Source organism: Sminthopsis crassicaudata, chromosome 1 (assembly GCF_048593235.1).
Source record: "Sminthopsis crassicaudata isolate SCR6 chromosome 1, ASM4859323v1, whole genome shotgun sequence".
In the NCBI taxonomy this organism is placed as follows: domain Eukaryota; kingdom Metazoa; phylum Chordata; class Mammalia; order Dasyuromorphia; family Dasyuridae; genus Sminthopsis; species Sminthopsis crassicaudata.
In genome coordinates this window covers 10,549,735-10,564,813 of record NC_133617.1, presented here as the reverse complement: position 1 = coordinate 10,564,813, position 15,079 = coordinate 10,549,735, and the positions used below count along the sequence as shown (strand labels likewise).

Here is a 15,079-nt window from a genome sequence, read left to right as displayed (position 1 = left end):
GCTGGAGAGCGGAGGCCCGTCCCGCACCCCCCCTCGGCAGCCCCCCTCCACCGGCGGCCCCTCTGGGGCTTCCCTGTCCCCGGCCGGCTGCGGGGGGGGGAGGGGGCTGCGCTCCGTTCCTTCCCCGGGAAAGGAGGGAAAGAGATGCCCGGGACGGGGCTGGAGCGGGCTGGGCCGCCGGGGAGTGCCTCAGATGGCTCCGGGCGCTCAGGACAGACAGATGGCCCGGCCCCTGCCCTGCCCCCCCCCACTGTGCGCACGCTCCCCTCCCCCCCTCCGTCTCCGAGTAGCCCCCGCTGACCTCTTGCTCGGCTCCCTCCTCTCCCATCCCCGCCTCGGGCTCGGGGTGCCCTTCCCGCCTTCCCGCCCGAACCCCCACCGTCCCCACCCCCCACTGCCCAGGCCGGCCATCCCCCCTAGCCCGGAGTCAGGGGGGTCGCCCCTCCCCCGTCCCCTTCCCCGAGTGGGAGTCCCGGCTGAGGTGCCGTGCTGGCAGCCGCTGGGAGGGGGCCGGGCCTGGGAGCGGGCGGCTGCGGCTCTGCGGGGCTCGGCGGGGGGGAGGGGGCCATGCTGGGGGGAGGGCAGGGGCCGGGCCTGCTGTCTCCGCCTTAGACTTGGGGAGGGGGGGAGGCTGTGGGGCCTCGGCCCCCCCAGACCCCAGCCTCCGCTCGGTTCCCTCGGCAGTGTTGTGATTAAAACAAATTGCAGCGCTCAGATTTCCTGGGCAATACTTTCTCTCTGCCATTGGCTCCCGCCGCCCCGCACGGGCTTGCCAGGCAGAACTCCGAGTGGCCTGAGGCTGGGGAGGCAGGCCTGGGGGATGGGCCGGGGGCTCCAGAGCCCCAGATTGAGACTTCAAAGACTTGGGGTTCCACTGTGCCTCTGTGACCTTGCCTGAGCCCTTTCTCTCCCAGCAGCCTCAGTTGACCTGAATGTCAGGTGAGAGGGCATCCGGCATTCTCTCCGCCTGCTCTGCCATTGCTGCTCCCTTCTTCCCCGTGGGCCTCTGCTCCCAGCCTCTCCTGGTGGAAGGCCTCCATGCTCTTCCCCTAAAAGAGAACAGCCCTGCGGAGTTCCGGGTCTGGCCAGTTTGGGCCCGGAGCAGGGGATGGTGGGAGAGGGCGGAGGGGAGCAGAGAGCACCTTTCACTCCCGAGAGCCTCCGTCTCCCAGTGACTCCAAACAGCCCTCCATCCCCTGAGACGCAGCCGGGAGACACGGTGACATCCGGCCTCTGTCTGAGCACCTGGGTTCTGTCCCTTAGTAAGTGTATGACCTTGGCAAGTCTGGGCCTCAGTTTTCCCACCTGTGAAACGGACCCGAGGCCTCTCCTCGGTCCCTTCTGCCTCGATTTCTGTAATCCTGTGAGTCCATGATAGCATCCAGGCTTCCGCGTGTTCTTTGCAGAGATGGGCCGGTGCCATCCTGTCGCCGCCCCTGCCCATCAGGAGCTCCAGCAGTGTCCAGGCCCTGGCTCTAGGAGAGTGAGGGAGATTTGGGTCTGAGGCCACCAAGACTCACTTCTCTGACCAGATCACTTCCTTCTCCCTCCCGGCCTCAGTTTTCCTTCCTGGAAAATGGCACAAAATGGGCCTGCTAATCCCTACCTCATCTGGCTGCTGTGTGGAAAGAGCCACTAGAGTACTAGAGAAATGGCCAGTGGGCTCTCAGAGTGACCTCAGTTTCCCCATGTGTACAACGAAGGGGATGGGCTTTAGTGACTCCTCAGATGCTTATTCTTTATTTATTATTACCCCGGGCAGGGAGCTTCTTAAGCACTGATAGCTGCTGCCATGGAATACCCGATAGGGTCCCCCAAAGGATGAGGGAGAGACTCCCAGTGAGCGCAAGCGAGCTGTGGGCCATCGCCGTCCAAGAGTTATGCAAGAGGAGTGTTGCAAAGGCTTGTTAGCAGAGAGATGTGGGCCCAGGGAAGGAGGCTGGGAGTGGGGGTGGGGGGCTGGCCACGGACCCGGCATTAAGTGTAACTAACGGCAACATTGAGGAGATTGATGGAGGGGGCCAGGATGGGGCACACAGGATGGGCAGGCACCAGTTGAGGGAGGGGTTGTGCTCCTCTGGGAAAGCCCTGCTTCTAATGGTGGTTCCCAGTCTCTGAGTCGGAGGACCCCTTTTAAAAATATAAACAATTCTTGGCCTTCCCGTCTGACCCCTGCCTGAAAAAATCCCCAGCTACCCCAGCTGATTTTGAATTCAAGAAGGAATCGGTTTCTTCCCAATCGTGACAAAAGTCCACAATCCCCGGAGCTGGAGAGGACCTGGGAGGCATCTGGCCCCACTTGTCCTGAACGGGCCGGCCAACGGACAGCCCCGGCTGCTACCTGAGGGCCCGCTATAAAAGAAAAATAAGACTTATCCTAATTATGATGATGGCTAACATTTATGTGGCGCTTAAGGTTTGCAAAGCGCTTATGTCACTTAATCCCCATAACAACCCTGAGATGTAGAGCGGTGGTCCTCACACTTTTTATACAGGGAGCCAGTTCAGTGTCCCTCAGACTGTGGGAGGCCGGACTACAGTCTCCGTCTCTGCCCCTCAGCCCATTTGCCATAACCTGGTGGGCCGCATAATCGTCCTCAATGGGCGGGCAGGCTGTAGTTTGAGAACCCCTGCTGTAGAGGGTTCAGAATAACCTCACTTTACTAAAAGTTGAGGAAACTGAGGCAGAGAAGTTTGTTGCCTTGTCCGGATAATATTTGGGTGAGACTGATTTCACATATGTAGAGGTATTCCTGACTTCGGCCTCCGTACCCTAAGTACCTTGGGAGCCAGAGGTTTAATGATGATCATGGGACCATTTTACTGCGTGACCTTAGAAAAGACCCTTCCTCTCTCTCGGGATCCCGGTACATAACAAGGCTTAGCAACCAGAGGGGGTCCGGCCCATAACCGGTGCTTACTCAAGGCTGGCTGATGGGCGTCTGCCTCAGAGGCCCACCCCGCAAACCTCCTTTGAGCCTCCCATTTCCTTATCTGCACATCGAAGGGGTTTCTACAGCTGGCCCCGGAGGTCCCTTCTCAGAGCACGGTTCATTGTTTTCAATATTAAGTACAAAACTCTAGACAGATGTGAGGGGTATTAAGCCCCTTGGCAGATGACAGGCTGAACTCTATTCCAGATGTGAGGGGGCGCCAAGCTTCATTGCAGATGCGAGACTTTAAACCCTGTTGCAGATGGGAGGCCTTCGAGCCTCATTATAATGGGAAATTTTAAACCCTATTATAGAAAGAGAGGAGGGGCGTTAGGTCTCTGGTGGAAAGGATACTAGGCTGGGAATCGGGAGACTCGGGGTCTCTGCTGGGGGCTGGGCAAAGCCTTTGGGCCTTAACTTCTCCATCTGTTAAATGGAGTGAGGAGAGGGCAATTTCACTGATGAAGGAGTCTGTTTTGAGGGTGGACTCCTTGCAGGTGATTTGGAAGGTGGACGATTGCTGTTGATTTCGGCGCTCAAAAACTGGGGGGCCTCAAGAAAGCTTCTGCGGAAGGGACTCCTAATATACTTATCCACATTTGACAGATTGGAAACTGGGGCCAGAAAACTGGCTCTGAGTTCAAAGCCCACCTTTGACCTTTACTCTTTGTGTGACCTTGGGCAAGCCTTCATCTTCCTGGATGGCAGTTCCCTTTTGGGTAATATGGAGCCGAGTGGCCTCTAAATTGCCCTCCCAGGATCACAAAACTGTTGTACATCAGAAGTGGGACTGGAGCAAGGGGCTTCCTCCCTCCCAGCTCATCCCCCTCTCTCTCTTTTTCTTTTTCCAGTTTTTTTTTTTTTTTTTTTTGAGGCTGGGGTTAAGTGACTTGCCCAGGGTCACACAGCCAGAAAGTGTTAAGTGTCTGAGACCAGATTTGAACTTGGGTCCTCCTGAATTCAGGGCTGGTGCTCTATCCACCGTACTACCTAGCGGCCCCTCATCCCTCTCTCTGATGGCCTTACCTTGTTCCTGTTGTTCTCCCAGCTCCTTGGAGGAGGGGGCTCCCAGGTCTCCCTATGGGCCCTAAGGGGAGCTTGGGGGTGCAGTCTCGGAGTTCCTTCCCTGATGCAAAGGCTGTGGTGGCCTTGGTCACAAGCTGAGCCTCCCTCCTCAACCTGGAGGCTGCGATATCTGGCCTAGGGACATGTTCTCTGCTTCCGGCCAGCCTGGGAACCCCGGGACTGGGGCCTGGGCCACCTCCCCAAGCTCAGGTCTCCCTGAGATATATTTGCTGGAAACTGAAAAAGGGGGAACTCATCAGCCGATGAATAGTAATTGGGAGGAGGGGGGCCTTTCGCAAGGTCACACAACTCGTGAGTAATGAGAGTAAGAGCTCACCTTTGTATATTTGCCAAGTGGTTTTGTATCTATTATTTAATCTTGCCCCAAACCAAGCAAGGGGGGGGGGGGGGGCGTTCTGGTTCTCCTTTCAAAGCTGAGGAAACTGAGCCCCGGAGAGTTTCTTGTCCCAGGTCACGTGACTCGTTTTGAAGGCTGGAGTCCTTTATAGTTCAAGTTGCCCCCAAATGGACCAGGCTGAGCTGCCAAGAAAGGCAAAAAGCCAGGGTCCCTCGTCCTGCCAGCATCCGGATGCAGCAGAGGTGGGAGGTCACCGGGGAGGCCGGAGCCCACGCAGGGCCTCTGTTATACCGGGGGATCTTATGGAGGGGGCACCCCAGTTCTCCAGCGCTTGTCCATTAGAACGTGAGCGTCAGAGGGCCGGGCTCTCACTTCTTTCTTATGTTCTAGACCGGGCTCTGACACGGTGAGCGATGGATCGGTTGGAGCCAGAGCTCTTCCCCTCCTCCACTACTCCTTGGTGCCCCTCCGTGGGAAACTATAATAGACAGATCATGAATAGACAATTCAATTCAAGCCTGGTAGGTAGAAATAGCAACCGAGGACTCTGGGGAGGTCCCAGGAAGGAAGGAAACAAGTTTTCATTAAATGGCTACTGTGTGGCAGGCGCTGGCCGAAGTGCACTTAGGGTAACATTGTTATTCTTTGAAAGGTGGAGTCAAAGTGGGCTTCCTGGAGGAGGTGGAGTTCCCAGGGTCTTTAGAAACAGCTGGGAGAGTGGAAGGGGAAATCCATCTGTGCTTTGTTGGCCAAAGTCACTTGCTATTATGATTAATGGATAAACCCTTTGCCCTCTCTGCCTCAGTTTACTCATCTGTAGAATGAAGGCTGAAGTCAATTCATGTCAAGGCTTTTTCTGGCTCTAAATCTCTAAATTGTGATCCCAAGTCAATTCTTGATTTCCAAGAGCTTCTGATCTAAATGGAGGAAAATTTGGGTCATAAGGAAGCTGGTGAGGACGGGGAAAAGGCCAAGCAGAAGCTCACATCCTTCCTGGGCAAAGCTCTTCCCTTGTAGGGGCCTCAGTTTCCCCTTTATGAGAGGTTGGACTGGAGGCTCTTTGAGGTGTGTGTGTGTCTGTGTGTCTGTAAATCTGTGTGTGTGTGTGTGTGTGTGTGTGTGTGTGGAAGAAGGGGGCTGCAGTGTCTCCAGGGCCTGGGCCCCTGGACCCATTTTAGAGAATTGGGCTAATTTTAGGGGAGGAACAGGTCTGGAAGCCCAAGCAGGCAACCTTGACCCTTGAATTAGTAACAGCCTGCCGACCCCCGGCCCCAGGCCTGGGAGATTCTGCATGAGGCTAGTGGCAAGAAAGGAAGCAGAGAGAGCCTGGGTTCACATCCTTGCCTTGTTACTTGTGTGTCCTTGGGTGGGTCAGTTCCTTCCCACAAGCCTCAGTTTCCCTATCGGTAAAATGAGGCGGTTGGATTGTTGTCCAACTCTTTGTGACGCCATAAACACCAATAACTGTCCGTGAGGTTTTCTTGACAAAGAGAATGGAGGGGGTTCCTTCTCCAGTAAATTAAGGCAGAGATTAAGTCACTTGCCAGGTCACATAGCTAACCAGTGTCGTCTGCTGCAGGATTTGAATTCAGCTCTTCCTGATTCCAGACCCAGCACTCTAGCTGCCTTGGGCCTTAGATCAGGGCCCTTCCAGCTTTGAATCTGAGATTAAGCATTTGTAAGAACATGGCTATAAATCTGGGCTACTGGAGGCTATAGAGAGAAGTGCATAAAAAGTTGGATAAAACCATTTGGATGAACCAGCAAAAATTAAGTGCCTACTGTGTGTGAGGCACTGTATTAGACACTGGGGAAAGCAAAAGGGGGGGGGTAAGTAGGGAGAGAGAGAGAAAGAAAGAGATAGAGAGGGAGAAAGGGAAAGAAATAAAGAAGGAGAAAAAAGAGATTAAAAAGAAAAAGAGATAAAGAGGGAGAAAGAAGATTGAGGGAGAAAAAAGACATGAAAGAAAGAGGAAGAGAAAAAAGGAGAAAGAAAGAAAAAAAGATTGGAGAAAAAGAGAGATGAAAGGAAGAGGAAAAAGGGAGAAAGAAAGAAAAAAGAGACAAAAAGATTAAAAAGAGAAAGAGATAAAGAAGGAGAAAAAAGAAGATTGAGGGAGAAAAAAGACATGAAAGAAAGAGGAAGGGAAAAAAGGAGAGAGAGAAAAAAGAGATGAAAGGAAGAGGAAAAGGGGAAAGAAAGAAAAAAGAGACAAAAAGATTAAAAAAAGAAAGAGATAAAGAAGGAGAAAAAAAGAAGATTGAGGGAGAAAAAAGACATGAAAGAAAGAGGAAGGGAAAAAAGGAGAAAGAGAGAGAAAAAAAGATTGAAGGAGAAAAAAGAGATGAAAGGAAGAGGAAAAAGGGGAAAGAAAGAAAAAAGAGACAAAAAGATTAAAAAGAGAAAGAGATAAAAAAGGAGAAAGAGAGAAAAATAAAAAGAGGGAGAAAGATAAAGAAAGAAAGAGTTAAAAGTGGGAGAGAGAGAAAAGGAAAATATGGGGGAAGCTCTGCCCTCCCACAGCTTACACTTTACTCCTGGCCTATGACAGACATTTGAGGTGTCTGCTGCTTGATTGTGGAGGGATTCTGGTTGTGGAACACATCCAGACAGTGCATAATAGCACCTCACATCCCCCATAACAGTAGCTGCCATTTCAGCAGCATTTTCCAAGCAGGATCCCATTAGATCCTCACAACCAATGGGGGAGGGAGGTGCCATGATTGTCCCCATTTTACAGATGAGGTTGCCCATGGTCACATAGTAATTGGCAGAGCCTGGATTGGAACCTTCCAGGTGAGGGCTCAGTCTCCCAGCCTCCAGCTCTCCCATTGTTATCTGATTATTCTCTGAGCAGCTGCTTTGGGGAGGGGTCCCGCTCAGGGGTCCCTCTCTGTCTCAGGAGGGACGAGGCACTGGGGGAGATCCTTTGAGGATCCAGCTGCCTAGAGGAAACCTACACCAGGGAAATGTGTTCTAATGAAGATCTCCTGGCCATCTAAATCATGGCCGTGTCGCCTGATGGTTTAGCAAATGATCCTAAAATGACTTTCAGGATCATCAATTTCAAGCTGGAAAGGACTTTAGCAAACCTTCTAGTCCAGCCTTATTCTTTTGCTGATGGGGAAACTGAGGCTGAGGGAGCGATTTGCTTAAAATATTAAGCTAAAAAAGCAAAGCCAGTTCTGGATTTGGACCCGTATTGCTTGATAATACATTAATATGTTTATCACTACATCATCACTACATCTCACAGCCAGCCATTCCATAGTAGATTCCAGAGGACCTGGATTCAAATCCTGTCTCTGTTGCTTGTTGTGTTTGCTGATGGGCAGATCGCTCCCCTTTCCCCGCCCCAATCTCTTCTTCCTGTAAGAGGAAGGAGTTGGAGTGGAGGATCTGGTCCCTCCAAGCTCTTAACCTCTGTCCTGTACTGGAAGGGCTCTACCTCCTTGAAGCCTTCCTTCCCTGACCTCCCTTTTATCTCCTTTTTTTCTTTTCTCTTTCTTTTCCTTTCTTCCTCTTTCTCTCCCTCTTTCTTTTTTTCCTCTCTCTTTCTCCCTATTTATGACTTCCTTTCTCATTTCTCCTCCCCCCTTCTTGCTTTCCCCAGTGCCTGGCACACTAAATTGGGCTCTTTTTCTTGAGGATTTCCTGAATACCATGTTTTTACTTGTCAGTCAGCCAATCAGAATGCACTTATTAAGTGCCAAGTATGTGCCAGGTGATGGACATACAAATACCGAATCAATCTCCTCCTTAAGGAGCTTACTAAAGTCTAGAGATACTCCTCTCTGAGTCAAAACATTCTCTTTCTAGCTAGAGGGTGAGCTCTTGTCCTCCTCATGGCACCCCTCTGAGTAGGTGCTTAATAAGTGTTGAAACTGAGTTCTGGCTGTGTTTTGCAGCATCCTTCAGGTCCCCCTTCAGGTTTCCTGGGCTCTTTGATCCGAGAGAGTAATAAACCTTGACCTGGGGGCAGCTAGGGGGCGCAGTGGATAGAGCACCAGCCTTGAATTCAGGAGGATCCGAGTTCAAATTTGGTCTCGGACTCTTAATACTTCCTAGCTGTGTGACCCTGGGCAAGTCACTTAACCTCAGCCTCAGAGAAAAAAAAAACAACAAAAAACAAAAAAACCTAGACCTGCTGTCAAGTGAATTCTGGCTTAGCCCGGGCATATCTAACTCTCCATGACCTCATTTGGGGGTTTCTTGGCAAAGATACAGGAATGGTTTACCATTTCCTTCTCCGGTTCATTTTACAGATGAGGAAACTGAGGCAAACAGGGGTTAAGTGACTTACCCGGGGTCACACAGCTAGAAGGTATCTGAGGCTGGATTGGAACTTAGATCTGGAGTCCAAATCTGATATTCTACCCAGCTGCTCAGGTACAAGTTAGACCCCGTAGCCGCTGAAGTGCTTCTGACAAATTTTGTGATTTTAAAGTTTTCTAGGAATGAAAAATTCTACCTGCAGAGTCAGCAGGCTCTGCTTTGGCTGAACTCGATTCCAAGCCCATCTCCTGCAGGAGACTTTTCCTGGTTCTCTTCTTCTAGGAAAGAAAGAAAGAGGGGAAAGAGAAAGATAAGAAAGTCAAAAAAGGGGGAAAGGGAGAGGATGGGGGAAGAGAGGCCCTGCCCTCTAAAATTGCCTCTCATCTCCTGGGATAGAATCTCAGACAGAACGAGGAGGCTTTCAAGCCAAGTATTTACCATGTGGAGCCATCCCAGAGTGGAGTGTAAGCCTTTGGAAGGAGATAGTGGCTTCCCTGTCCCTGGTAGGTAGTGAGCTCCCCAGCACTGGGGTTTCCACACAAAAAGCTTTGCTGAGTTTATCCTAGAAGAGACTGTCCATCTCTCCGCTAGCTCCCTTCCAGCCCCAACATGGTGTAGCTCTAGGATTTGGTGTAACCGACACTTGAATTGATGAGTGGTGTCAACCGAGCCCCACAAATTCTCTGGCACTAAGATGGCTATCTTTATTACTGTGGTGAATGGACCCCGTTGGGGAACAGTTGAGATTTACAGGGGCGGGGGGAGATTGGGGAAGAGGCAGACCTTACTTGTGAGGAGAGATTTCCATTTTCTTCTTTGTTTGAGGATCGGTCTGCCTTGAGGAAATTTCCAACAGGGAAACATCTTCCACCCCTGTCCATGTTTCCTGATATTTTAGCCAATGATCCTGAAAAGAAACTTTTAGGATCATCAGTTTCAAGCTGGAAAGGACTTTAGTGAACATCTAGTCTGGTTTCTTCTTTTACTGATGGGGAAACTGAGGCGGGGGGGAGCGATTTGTCATTTGTGGATCTGAGCTTTTTTTCAGTTGTAGGAGCTCCAAGTATGGTCATTCCCTAGAGCGGTACTAGCTTAGAAACTCCTTGGGAGCTGATAAGGTTAGAGATGTCACCAGATCACCCAGCTAAGGATGTGACTAAGACTGAGAATTACCAGAGAGCCTGGGAGCCAGGGAGTCCCAACCCCCTCCCTTTATTCTGGAGGAATGTGATAAATGATGGGCCGGGACACAGCTAGCAAATGCCTATGGCAGGAATCGAGTCCAGGTGTTCCTGACCTCAAGGCTATTGGCCACAATATCTTCCATTTTAGCTGAGCCTACTGGATGCTTCAAGCGCTGCAATTCTAGGCAGTGAGCTCAGTGCTGCAAACATTTATGAAACGCTTCCTAGTGCCTGACTCCAACTCCTCCAAGAACTTACAATCAGTTTAAATCTGGTCTTAGACACTTAACACTTCCTAGCTGTGTGACCCTGGGCAAGTCACTTAACCCCAGCCTCAAAAAAAAAAAAAAAAAAAAAGAACTTACAATCAGGGAGACGGGGAGATTTGTGACTGGGTCACAGATACATTTAATATCAGGAGGGGACCGAGGTGGTCTGGGAAATCTGAAGAGAGAGAAACCATTGTAATCCAGAGGGCATCTGGGAGGGCTTCCCAGAGGACCCGCCCTGAGCCGATGCTAAAGAAGATTCCAATTTTCCAACAGCCAGGGATGGGATACCTTATACTGGAAATCTGTTACACCCCCAATATTTGTGGGTTCCACAAAGTTGGATAGTATTGATTCTACGAGAAGCCAGGAAGAGCTCAGGCAAAGGCCTATCTACTCTCTACCCCTCCCCAACTTCAAGGGGGCAGAAAGAGTGAGTGTAGTCCAGACACCAGGGGATTGCTATGTGTAATAATCCGGGAGGAGGGCTCCCTGAGGATGGGAGAAGAGTGCTTTCTGAAGTCCCTGCTGTCTCCCCATATACATTTATTGCTAGAGAACAGTTCATATTTGCCTTTTGGTTTATGATTTACAAATCGCTTTACCCACAGGGCCTCCGTTTCCCCTTCTGTGATATCAAGATTAAGATTAGATCAGGAGTCTTTTTTAAAAAAATTTATTAATTTTCTAATTATAATTTTTTTTGACAGTACATATGCATGGGTAATTTTTTTTTTTTACAAGATTATCCCTTATATTCACTTTTCCAAATTTTCCCCTCCCTCCCCTAGATGACAGGTAATCCCGTACATTTTACATGTGTTACAGTATAGCCTAGATACAATATATGTGTGTAAAACCAAATTTCTTGTCGCACGGTAAGAAAGTATAAGTAACCTGGGTAGAAAGACAATAGTGCAAACATTTTACACTCCTTTCCCAGTGTTCCTTCTCTGGGCGTAGCTGTTTCTGTCCATTGTTGATCAACTGGAACTGAAGTGGATCTTCTCTATATGTTGAAGATCTCCACTTCCATCAGAATATTAGATCAGGAGTCTTAAACTTGTCTGTGTGTGTCGTGGATCTCTGATGGTCAGGTGAAGCCGGGCCCTCCTCAAATAGTGCTAAAAAATTCATTATTGAAAGAAATGCTCAATTTCAGTTAGAAATCAGTGAATATGAAGTTGTAATTTGTTTCTCCCTCCAAGTGTGTGGACCCCCAAGTCCTTGAACTTGGATATTCATCTATCCATAGCAAGAACCCTTGAGAGCCCTTTGACTCCAGGTTAAAGAACCCACTCAGTCAGGCCCTTGATTCTGGGATCCATTTTGATCCCTGGAGCTTTTTAGGATGGCAAAGTATTTTTGGTCCTGCCATCTTAGATCCTTGTGGGGATCTATTTCCCTGGGAGGGAAAGGAGACCAAAGCAAGTGAGGTCTGAGGTCCATGGTGTAGCAAGTAGCAGAAAGGAGACTTTGGGGCTAGAGCTCTCGTCTCCAAACCCAGTTCAGGGGCTAAGGCCGTCTGGGCAACTTCCTCGCTGCCCCCCCTTAATCCTAAATCCCAAGGATTGGATGTCCTCGATCAGCAGGTCAGCTTTTCCACAGGGGCTTCAGGGAACACTTTGGATTCCCAGCCTGTGGCTGTAGACAGGGAGGGCATCCAATAGCTGACCTTAAATATTTAGGGGCTTTCTGGAGAAGAAGGGGTCAGCCGGGCCGGGAGCCAGGGAGCGGAACTGGAGAATGGGGAAAGTTACAGAGAGGAAGTCAAGAAAAACCTCCTTGCAGTTGGAGCTGTCCAGAAATGGAAGGGGCTGCCCTCGTTTCACCAGATTCTATAATCATAGGCTTATGACTGGCCCCAATTTACAGATGAAAACACTGAGTCCCAGGACTCAGTCACACAAGTAGGAAATGGAAAGGGCAGGATTTGAACCTTCAAGCAGAGGCTGGTTGGCGCTAGTCAGGGACATCACAAAAGGGATTTACACTCAATACAGGCTGGATCAGCTGCCCTCTAAGGTCCCTCCCTAGGACTCTGTAGCCATTTCAGACATTGATCGCACACTCCCAGGTCGGGAGGCAGAAGGGACCTCCAAGGCTGGCCGATCCAACCTTTCCCAGAAGATGCTGAGGGCCATAGAATAAAGGAACTTGCCAGGGTATGGAGGGATTAGAACTCACTCTCTCTGGAGATTAGTCTGGAAGGATACCGGAGCTTCGATTTAGAGCTGATAGAGACCTTACAGGTCATTCTGACCCATGAATTTTACAAATGAGGAAACCAAGGCCACAGTTGGAAAATAGCCTTGTCCACGCTTGCATCAGTGGTACGCGGCCGAGCTAGAATTTGAACTGGGGTTCTAGGTGAAATGTTGGCTCTTACCAACCATGTGCACCTCTTCTCCCTCTGCTCCTCCCCTTCCTCCCCAATAACCTTGTCCAGCACAGAGCTCTTGGGACAACAGGGTCAGTGGGCTCTACTCTGAGAGCTACCTCTCCATGGGTCTAGAACCTCCAAGTTAGGGAAGCAAATGCTCATTAACTTTTCCAGCCCACACTCAGTAGGGGCTGAGGGAAATTTTTGCATGCTGTGGCCAGAGTTCAGTTTAGGAGAATCCTCTTGAAAAATAAGGCTGGGGGTTGAAATCTGTCATGAAATTTACTCTTCCCTCCCAACTGTCCTATGTGTGTCCTTCTCTTCCAAACTCCCGTGCTCCCGTGTTCCCTCATCTTGTTTCATCCAGTCCGGGTCTGCCTTCCATGGCCAATGATACCATTGCGCACATCTCTTCTCTTTCTCTCTCCTCCTCCTCCTTCTATATCTGTACTATAGACTGTATCTGTCTACCATTCTCTCCTCCTCTCTTTTCTCCTTTCCTTTCTTTTCTCTTGATCTCATCTCTTCATTCTTTTTTCCTTTTCTTCTGATTCTTCCTCTTCTTCTCTTACTCCTTTCTCTTTCTCTTCCATTTCCTTTTCTTTTTCCTTTTTTTTATCTCATCTATCTCTTCTTTTCTTTTCTCTCCCTTCATTCTTTTCTCTTCTTTCTTTTCTTTTTCTGCCTTTCCCTCCTTGCTTCTTCTGTCTCTTCTTCTCTCCTCCTCTCTTTCTTCTCTCCATTCTTTTGCTCTCTCCCTCTTTGCCAACATGGGCCACTCCTGTTTTTTCCTGCTCTCTGGAACGTCTCTGTTTTCAGCTCACCCTTAGCAATCCCTGCTTGAATATGAGTGATTGAGTATGTTGTTCCCATTTTCTAGACTGTTGGCACCCCTTCCCCCTTCCCCCAGGGTAAGGAGGGCCTTATGGCACTCAGGGTGAGGCACCCTGACCCAAAGGTGTGTGTTTCTAAAGCAGAAGCCAAAGAGCAATGAGTCACTACAAAAGCCAGTCCCATTCTCCAAGAGCCTGAAGCGCCAGCTCCACAAACAGCTTGGAGGGTTAGCGGCCGTAACCACAAGATAAGCTATCACTTACTGGCCGGGGACTGGGCCACTTCAAGCCGGGCAGCCATCCCGCCGGGCTGTGGAAGGTGGTGGAGTGTGAGGACGTGGAGAGGAGCCAGGAGGAGAAAGCCTGGGGATGTGGAAAAACTGGAAGGCCTGCAGGGATGAGAGGCGGGGTGCAAGCTTAGAGATGCTCCAGTGCGAGCGATGGACCCCCTCGTCCTTAGCCAAGCCTCCCAGAGCCTGTGCTTGCTGCCGGGGGTAGGATGTGGTTCCAGAGCAGCGGCAGCCCAGGTGAGGGAGGTCCGCTAAAGAATGAAGGGGACTTCTCCCGGGTCCCTGATGTGCTTTTGGACAGCACTTAGAGGCAGCTAAGGGGCCCAGTGGATGGAGCATCAGTTCTAGAGTAGGAGGAGGACCTGAGTTCAAATCCGATCTCAGACATTTAACACTTCTTAGCTGTGTGACCCTTGGCAAGTCACTTAACTCCAATTGCTTCACCCCCCAAAAAAGAGAGACAGACTTTCCTTATATCAAGACCTTTCTTCACTGCCTCCCACAGCTCCTGGTTCTGCCCTCCGAGGCCAATCAGAACAAGACTAATAGAACTTGGACACCTCACTTTGAATCTTCTTTTTCAAAGGAAAGCATTGTACTCCATGCTTCAGAGGGTCCTTACAGCTCAAAGCCGGGATCCTGGACTCCCCTGGGGAATGTTGGGCCTGCATGGCAGGGGCAGACAGGCTTGCTCCATGTTTTTGAAGATAGAGACCAGACGCCATGGCCTGGGAGGCACGGGGAGGCAGATTTGGCCTCCGTCTTTGTTAGAGCTGGCCCAAAGGGGTACCGCTGCCTTAGAAGATGGTGGACTCTTTCTCTCCCTCAAAGTCAGATCATAGATTTTTAGGCTCAGAAAAGGCTTTGCAAATCACTGAGTCCTTCTCCCCTTCATTTTACAGATGAGGAAACTGAGGCACATTGGTAGAGTGACTCTCAGGATCACCCAGAATAGAGTTAGCAAATATCTGAGATAAGATTCACACCCGGATCTTACGGACCGATGGTTAGAGCACTGGCCTGGAGTCAAACCCAGCCTCTGAGATAGTTGTTAGCTATTTGACTGTGGGCAAGTTACTTTGGTTCTGTCTGCCTCAGTTTCCCCAACTGCAAAGCAGTGGTTAGGATAGCGCCTTCCTCCTAGAATCGTTGTGCAGATCAAATGAGATATTTGTAAAGCACTTAGCTGCTTATTATTATTTTTCCTAGCTCTGAGCCCATGATGCAGCAGGCTGCCTCCAGGTGACCATGGGGTTGGCGTTCCTGATTCTTGTTGGGTTTGGCTCAGACGCCTCCTTTTTGGCTCTGAGATGCCGGGCAGGCTTTGCCCACCTGCTGGGGGCGGGGACCTGAAGGGAGCAGGAGCAGCCTAGGGGGGATGGAGGCAGCAGAAAGCCAGCTTCCAGGATGGCACAGTACTGCGGTGTGTGTTTATAAAAAGGCCTGTGTGGACGGGCTTATTTTTGGCATCGTAGAGACAGAATGTGT

The 15,079-nt window shown here is 50.3% G+C and overlaps 1 protein-coding gene across 1 annotated transcript in view; it reads left to right on the top strand.

Moving 5' to 3' along the window:
• The window catches only part of ZDHHC8 (zDHHC palmitoyltransferase 8), an 85,857-nt gene that overhangs the window by 493 nt on the left and 70,285 nt on the right, over positions 1 to 15,079 (top strand).